This window comes from Electrona antarctica, assembly GCF_951216825.1.
Source record: "Electrona antarctica genome assembly, chromosome: 24".
NCBI lineage: Eukaryota > Metazoa > Chordata > Actinopteri > Myctophiformes > Myctophidae > Electrona > Electrona antarctica.
The window spans coordinates 26,581,780-26,590,701 of NC_136803.1; the positions used below are offsets into that span (position 1 = coordinate 26,581,780).

Genomic DNA, 8,922 nt, shown 5'->3' on the forward strand with positions numbered 1-8,922 from the left:
TACTTAAGTAGGCTACAGTACGTAATTGTACTTAGTTACTTTACACCACTATAGTTACTTTACACCACTGACTACAACAATCCACAGTGTTTTAAGACACTCAAACAAGTGGTGTTCATGTCAACAAAATGTTTTGCCATGCTGTTGCTTCAGTAACCAAGGCTAGTAGCTAGCTAGCTAAGCTTAGTGGTTAGTGTCAAACTTCTTCATAAACATCACCACAGTGTTGCACTAAAGTATGATTAAAACACCAAGACAATGAATGTGTGTTTGTTTTTATCATGTATCTGGATTCAAACAAGCAAATAAAGTATGTTACGACATGGTTAGCATTAGCAACAGGCTTGGGGCCTAGTGTGGTTTCACAACAACACTAAACTTGAAAGAATTCTCTTTGCTTCAGAATCAGTCTGGACTCCAATAACAGAATGGCTCATTATCTTGTACGTGTTATGAAATAATCAACAATAAACTATTATTCTGTGTGTGTTTTTTTCCATACCAGTAGTTGTTCACAGCTCTTCCCAGCAGCAAGCACAAAATGACCTGGAAGGAAGTGACAATTACAGAAGAGGAAGCAGTTCCTGACTATATACTATATTGCGCCCTCCAGTGGGAACAATATGCAACTGCACCTCTAAATCACATGAGTATAGCCATCATTTTTGACTCACATGGTTTAAACATTTAGCAATGTGAAATTCACAATCTAGAGCTTTACCTTAAACCAAATGATTTAACCAAAAATATTACTTTCAAGCAACCAAATGGATCCTTACAGGTCTTTAACTCTGAGAATGGAAATATTTAACCAAAAGGACCCTTACAGGTCTGTAACTCTGAGAATGTACAAATGGAACCTACCAAATGGACCTACACGTCTGTAACTCTGCCAGTGGGGGACTGCCCATGACCTCCAGTTATTTGTACGCGCTCAGAGTTAAATTAACATTGATTTTACAATATAAATTGGGGGTCCCAGAGATAGAAATTCCATTAAATGGGGGTCCGTAGACTAATGCATGTCAAACTGTGGGTCCTTGAAATTCAATTGGTTGAGAATCACTGCTAGAGTCGTGAACGTCTTTTCTTATGGGGGTCCCTGGCATATATTTTCAAATGGGGGTCCACAGGCTAATTGGTGTCAATTTGGGGGTCCTTGATGTGAAAACGTTTGGGATCCACTGGTCTAGCCAACACCAACTCAGGACTCCTGGATCGCTTCCCTCCCCACATCCCCACAGTAGTGGGGATAGTGTTAAAGTAGTGGGGCAGTGGGGTAGTGTTCATCATCATTTTTTCACTGCGGTCGAGATCATGGATTTCACAATGCCACGCCAGACTTTCCGGTCCTTCATTGCCATCCTTCATTGCCATCCCCAGTTCCTGCTTACTGATGCATCCCTAGCGATGACATCAGGGAACGACAGTTTTCTACCGCTGGTCTGCTTTGAGGCGGGATTCCAGAGAAGAAGGGAAGATATAACCTCATTGTCAGCTCTGTAGCAGTGGCCGGCAAACTGTGTTCTTCTGGATCGGACTAGTGAAGAAACACAAGGGGAAGGTTGCCGTATATTAGATTAGTCGATGGGTGGCTCTTCCAAGACAGGTTTTGCGCTCTCATTAGAAGGTGGGTGTAAGTGCCATCCAACCATTTCTCTAATTTCTTTGAAAGTGTCTCAGAGCCATAGAGTAGAATCGGCTCAACGGTCATCCTAAATATTTTTACTTTTAACATCTTACTAAGCTGGGATGACCAGATCTTATGCATGTCATTGCAGGCTGACCAGGCCATACCCTTCCTAGTTTGAAAGTCCTTTTGGGAAGAAGATATATATGAACCCAAATACGTATTTTTCAGAATTATGGGAGGTCTGAATAATGACATGGCACCCTAAGAGTGTACAAATGGAACCAAACGGACCCTGCTGTAACTGAGCGTGTACAAATGGAACCAAACGGACCCCTACAGGTCTGTATCCTGTAACTCTGAGAATGTACAAATTTAATTTAATTTTTATTTATTTCATTTCAGTTATGGTTTTACATGATTATATTAATTTTACCTTTTTTCTTTTTACATATTCCATAAAAGAAATGAAAAGGAGCGCAGGAAGAAGATACATCTTATTAATACCTGCCCCTATATATCATAAAAAAACAACTAATTGATGCTCTGCTATAGGCCTAACCGTCAATTTTACTTCATCATGATTACATCAAATAAAAAGGAAAGAAAACAAACAAACAAAAACAAAAAAGCATAGAGCACAACACGAGAACAAAACAAAGATGTGAGAACGAAAGAAAAATGAAATCCACAACCTTCTAATTCATAATTTATCATTTTTCCATTTTTAAACAACGCTTCAACTCCTGGTTTTTCCATAACTTTATAGGACTTGTAACAGAAGTGCACATTTGTTTTAGTGTTGTCCGAGCGAACAGATCATGTTTATAATCATGTCTTCTTCTATGGTCCTCATCCTCTGAGCTAAACTCAAATAACTTCTGTAACTGCATTGGTAATGATCTGTTTTTTCGCTCTGAACACCACTAATAATGTTCATAATTGGACCTTTACAGGTCTGGAACTCTTGAAAGCTCCATTTTCGTCACCCCTTATCCCTAAACTTCTTTGCCTTTTTTTTACTATTTTCCAAAACATTTTTGAATAGTTAAAATGGCCAGTCTACAAGCTCACAACGTGTCAATGTAGATTGGCTAGTTGAACTATTCAAAAATGTTTTTCAAAATAGTAAAAAAAGGCAAAGAAGTTTAGGGATAAGGGGTTTAGCGGTAACGAAAATGGAGCCCTGAGTGTACAAATGGAACCCTTACCGGTATGGAACTCTCAATGCACCATCGTCCCGGTTTTTGTCTCCACCAGGCCGAAGGCATGGGGAGAGAGTATGTTTTGCACTCCGTCCGTGTGTGTGTGTGTGTGTCCGTCCTTCTGTCCGTCCGTGTGTGTGTCCTTCCGTCCGTCCGTTACCAGCTAATCTCCGGCACCGTTAACCCGGTCGATGCCAAACTTTGCACACACACTCCCTGGATGCCAATGATGAACCTCTGCCCCACATTTTCCAGAACGGCCTGTTATAGCGCCACCATGAGGCAGCTTTTCACATGTTTTACCTAAAACTGCACCGATCTGCGTGAAACGTTGCATGCACACTCCCTAGAGGCCAAGGACAAACCGTTGACCTGCATTTTCCGCATCTGCCTTTTATAGCGCCATCAGGAGGCCGACTTTTGTAAAACACATATTTGATATTACTCCTCCAGATTCTGTCCAAAAATCTCACAAATCGTTACACACTATCTCTATGGTCATGTGCTCAAGTCGGATCTGTCCGATATTTCATATTCCATCCTAATTGGCTATAATTAGCTTTCACAGTTTGCAAGATTGCCCCGTTTTGAACAAAAGCCTCAAATCATGAATGCAGCATGCAATTTACGTGAAATCTTTCACACATTTTCTTACTAGGCTGAGGAATATATCCCACCCTTTTCACATTGGCCTGTTATAGCGCCACCAACAGGTTGATTTTTGCCAAACACATTTTTGGAACAAAATGCCTCAAAAACATCCTAAACATTTTGCCAAACATCTCACACAGTCCTATCCTCCTGGTGGAGACCTGTGCCCAGAAGGGCACTTTTTCTAGTTCTCTTTCTTTTTTCTATTTTTTCTTTCTCAACGTCATTCAGTAGGAGAATAAGAGTCACGCGCTCAGGCTGTCGTGCGGTGCAAGACAAAATGGCCTTAAATAATACAATTTAACTATTTAACCCAGCATCTGTGTTGCAAGAGTGACGTTTGAACTCAACCTTTGGGACCAAGGCAAGGTTTTTAAGCCTTCCGAGCTATTGCATCACACTGCCGGATGTTCAATGAGACTTCTTGCATCACCCTTTAAACTTCCATCTGAAAGCTGTGAATCTTGAGCTTTTCAATCTTTCAGGGTAGCCTATAATAGTCCGTTTTGAAATAAATAAGTACATGCATACATATACATTTCTAGTATTAAAATGTAGAGAGTGTCTTTGTGCGTATTGAGCACAATGCAAATTGAGCACAGCTTTGTGGCGCGGTTCGGTTGACCAAGTCATAGACCGTGACGCACAGTATAGTGCCGCTCATGCCTGTGGTTGATAAATCCCTAATTAATAAATCCCTGAATCCCTAAATCCCTCATCCCTAAAGTCAGTTATCTCCTTCTCCATCATTTGTTGCTATGGAAACCTAAACATAAAAAGGACAAAAAACACCTAGGTAGGATTGCGAGAACGGCCTCAAAGATTGCCGGAGTGAATTTCAGTAGCCCTAGAGATCAAGTATTTAACCCATTCTGACCTGAGATCAGATTCTAAAAACGTCTGACTTTTCAAAAATAGCAGAGCTACAAGCTCGTAGCGTGCCACTCGGTGGCACGCTATGAGCTTGTAGATCTGCTATTTTTCAATAGCTAAAGCATAACATAATGCCAACACCAAAAGGGGTTCCCGCCCAAAATGGGATAAAAAAACAGGTGCTTAAGAAAGCCATGTCCATTTGTACAGACAACTCTCATCCCCTCAGCTCTGAGTTCATGGCTGCTTCCCTCTGGCCTTCTATTCGCCTAAAGGTTCCAGGGGCCACAAGCAATAGGTTATAAGTTCTCCTTCGTGCCTGTGTCTATCCAGGCTTTAAATGCCGATGAGGAGGAGGAGGTAACCCGCCGCTTGACTCGCTTGTTGTATGATTTATTATAAAACTGTTTTTGAAAATGTTATGAATTTCAATGCTACGCCGATACCTTGAACTGCCATCCTGTTTTATTGTTTCTATGTGCTTTTTCCTACTGGCCAATCACATCAGGGCTTTCCTACAACAACGGTCCCTCTCCCTACCTCTACAGTGCAGTGCCGGTATCGATCTCTCTCTCTCTCTCTCTCTCTCTCTGATGGACCGTTAGATGTGAGTGCGTCGCAGGCTCGCAGGCTTCTAGTATACATATACCTATACATACACTGTAATCTGTCACTGAAGAGCATACAAGACAACGGACAAAATACAAAACATGGCTCTCATAGCAGAGGTTTGCAGTGCCAAACACTGAGTATTAAGTCCTCGAACTTGCTTCAGTTCTCCTGGAGAATACTGGGGGGGGGGGGAATAATGTCAAGCTTGAATATTACTAAAAATATTCTTCTTGTAAACAGATTTTTTTTTTAATCTGCACTATGAATAATGAGAAATTTTCACTGGACACTTTATTATGGATACGAACGGGGTCAGTTAGCCAAACAAAATACTGTGCGAAATGTAACCTATATATAAATAACAGCTGCTCACAGCAATGGGACATTAGTAAATTACCCAAGCTGGGCTACGCTGGGCGGGCAGTGCTGGTATCGATCACAGAACATTTTAATTCAATGAGTGCTTTACACAACACTGGTTACCATTCAGTATTTAGACAGAAGTTTTATAATGTGGCTATGCAACTGGCTTGGGTAATGCAAGAAGTAGTGTCTCATTATAATCTACAAGGTGCATTCGTTACCGGTCGGCTGGAAAGACAAGCTCGTTACTCGTTAGTGAGCAGAAACACAGTAGCTTACACCCTACAAAAGTACAAAGGTTGCATGCATTTTCAGCACAAAAGAATGAGCATTCTATATACCAGGGGTCCTCAACTAGAAATGCTGAAGGTCCACTAATATTTTTTGAAAAAGACTAAGGTCCGGTCCCATGAGCGCGACGCAGGCCGCCGCGCGCCGAAAATGTTGATTAATTAACATTGGGGAGGCACTCAGGGGGACACTGGGGAGGCACTGGGGAGGCACTCAGGGGTACACTGGGGAGGCACTGGGGAGGCACTCGGGGGGACACTGGGGAGGCACTGGGGGGGACACAGAGATACACACTATACTGTATGGTGTATGACACTACCTTACCTATAAACTGAAATATGCAGCTCCCAGGGCATTGCACAGAGCAGACACAACCTGCCACACCAGAGGGGACATATTTATACCATATAGGGAGCCAAACTATTTTGGTAACCAGGGAGCAGGAGGGGTGGTTAGGCTCAGACTCTCTCTCTCTCTCCCGGGTGTTTCGCCTATAGGTGGGAGTGGTTCTGAGGTTAGGTTTAGTCATATTTTCTGTGAGGTTAGGTTTCTGGTTAAGGTTAGGTTTGGGCATAAGGTTAGGGTTAGGATTGGTTATAGACATAATAACCATGCCCACCAATGCAACATGGCCTGTTTACCTCTACAGTAGCTCTGGTCCATAGCCTTCTACTGCTTCTACGATTCTGCCCTGCAGTATAAGGCTATGGGACTTTCTCAAATCTCAAATCGAAATCAGACCAGCCTCTCCTCTTTACCGTATTTTTAAAGAACGTTTTTGCTACTCACCAAAACAAAGGCGGGTTGTGTCATTAGAAAGCCTACTTTCCTTAGTGGGAGCACTATGAGCCCCCACCACACGTATAAATGGTACTTTTTGTCCAGAAAGAGATTTTTTTTCACCGGAGGAAAAATATTCTCTATGAGGCAATTATCTGGGCAATATCGGTAGAGGGCGCATTGAAGTAACTAAAAGTATTTTTTTTCCGGTGGAAACAAAATCCCTTTTGGCCAAAAAGTACCGTTTATACGTGTGGCCCCCACCACACCACCGCTCAGAGTGCGTCCACTAAGGAAAGTAGACTTTCTAATGACACAACCCGCCTTTGTTTTGGTGAGTAGCAAAAACGTTCTTTTAAAATACGCTAAAGAGGAGAGGCTGGTCTGATTTCGATTTGAGATTTAAAACTGAAAGTCCCATAGCCTTATACTGCAGGGCAGAATCGTAGAAGCAGTAGAAGGCTATGGACCAGAGCTACCACTACAGTAGCTCAGGGGGTATACAATCTTCCTTACACAACTAATACTTTGCTAGACTCAAGGCTGTGAGCTTTTTCAATTATGTTCCTCCAGGACTTCTTATTAGTGCTTCTTAGTCTTGAACTCTGCCACTAAAACATATATTGTCCATTGCCAATAAAATTACATCTGTAATTACGAGTCCTTTGGCCAGCACCGTTGCTATTATACTAACAAGAACCCGCTGAGGACAAGTGAAAGCAAGAACTCACTTCAGAATTGTGTGACACCGACTGCACTGCAGACAGCTGTTAGGAGACAGTTGCCAAGCAAACAGATTCAGAGAACCCATGTTTTTTGTTATTTTCGCTATGCCCCATTGAATGAGCATGAAATGATGAGAGCCGGAATATGAATAGGATTTGATAGGGATATGATTATCAATCTGGCAGATGAGATAAGAGTCCTCGGCAAATCCACCGTGTATACGTGCACGGGAGATCAAAGCAAACAGAACCTGAACTATCAACTCCAGGAAACCGTTGGTTGTACAGGTTGTATTTTTGATCTTTTGTTGTTTTATATATAAATCTATAAACAAGATAAAGGGTGATGAGAATATGACATTTTACAGAAGCAATAATAGAACATGGAAAATAGAATAGATTACTAGATGTAAATCTATGTTCAATAATGTAGATTGGTACTTATAGGGTGTACCATAACTCCTGGAGGGGGCGTCAACATATGTGTCACGTGGTAGCGGCCGCCATACTTGCTGGCTTGTCTGGTTTGTTTACATTGAGCGACTATCCGTGTGCTTGTATACGTTCTTTTTTTAAACTGACCTCACAATGGTGCAGACTTGCTCAGTAAATAAGTGCCACAGCAGGTCGCGTCGAGGAAATGAGCCAGAAAACGGAATTAGATGAGACAGCATCAAGGAACCCAGATTGCCGAGTTTACAAAAATACGTAGAATGGCTTGGATCTCGGCTGTACGGCGCACGGGCGCAGAGACATAAATGTTCCAACAAAGTATCTAAGCACAGCCGTGTTTGTTCACAACATTTTCCTTGTCCTTGTAATGTATTTGGGCCCGACGTTCTTTCTATCCATCCTGGTGTTGGTTCACTATGTTGTCGCCAAGAACGAGCTCAATATTTACAAAAACATACCACCGTCACTCTATTCTGAGTGATGTGGGCTAGAATTTAATGCCCACGAGAGGGCCGTCCCTAGCTTTTCAGACACCGCCCCTCTCTTGGTTTTCACACGCTATAGAAACATCCTCACTGCTAATATAATGTACTATAGCGTCTCTGTCGGGTAGAAACCTCGTAATGTCCAAAACGGTTCTGTACTTTTCAGGATTCAAATTCAAAAACGGCAAAAGCAGCGATGGCGCCGCGGTTCGAGCTTACAGATCTGCTACTTTTGATACTTTGGATGTGACGCCGTCGTGTGATCAAGTAGGGAGTTAAAAAAAAGATCACAAAAAAAGTTGAGGCATGCATTGTTTCTGCCCGACAACAACGATGACGTGATTTTGTGTGTGCGTGCAGAAGTGCACGCTGCACGCTGAGCATACATGTGTTGAGGTGACAGAGGCCCTTAAACCTCCGTTAGATGCATCAAAGCAATGTCCCTTTAAAGGGTTCAGATTCTTTGCGACCACACTGATGATGGCTGACCGACCGCAACGTTGGCAGTAGATGAGCCACCGGCCTACCGGTTCAGTTACGAAACAGGCCTCCTGTGTGTGTGTGTGTGTGCGTGCGTGCGTGCGTGCGTGCGTGCGTGCGTGCGTGCGTGCGCGTGCGAGTGAGAGAGACAGACAGACAGATTCCTCTGTGCGTTGTCAGTGTTTCACAAATGTCCGTGCGTGTGAGAAAGTCTTTGGTATGTGCATGTGTGAACAGGGAGGATAATGTGCATGTGTGCGCGTGTGTGTGTGTGTGTGTGTGTGTGTGTGTGTGTGTGTGTGAGAAACAGAGAGAGACAGACAGAAAGGGAGAAAGAGGGAGAGAGAGAGAGAGAATGGGGGTCCTAATGGAAC

The 8,922-nt window shown here is 42.8% G+C and overlaps 1 long non-coding RNA gene across 1 annotated transcript in view; it reads right to left on the reverse strand.

Moving 5' to 3' along the window:
* Window positions 1–293: 293 nt before the first annotated feature.
* Window positions 294–8,922, reverse strand: part of LOC306916986 — a 51,414-nt gene continuing 42,785 nt past the window's right edge. Inside the window, exon 5 of the long non-coding RNA XR_013789072.1 lies at window positions 294–1,540. This is a non-coding gene — a long non-coding RNA (uncharacterized lncRNA). The remainder of the gene's footprint in view (window positions 1,541–8,922) is intronic.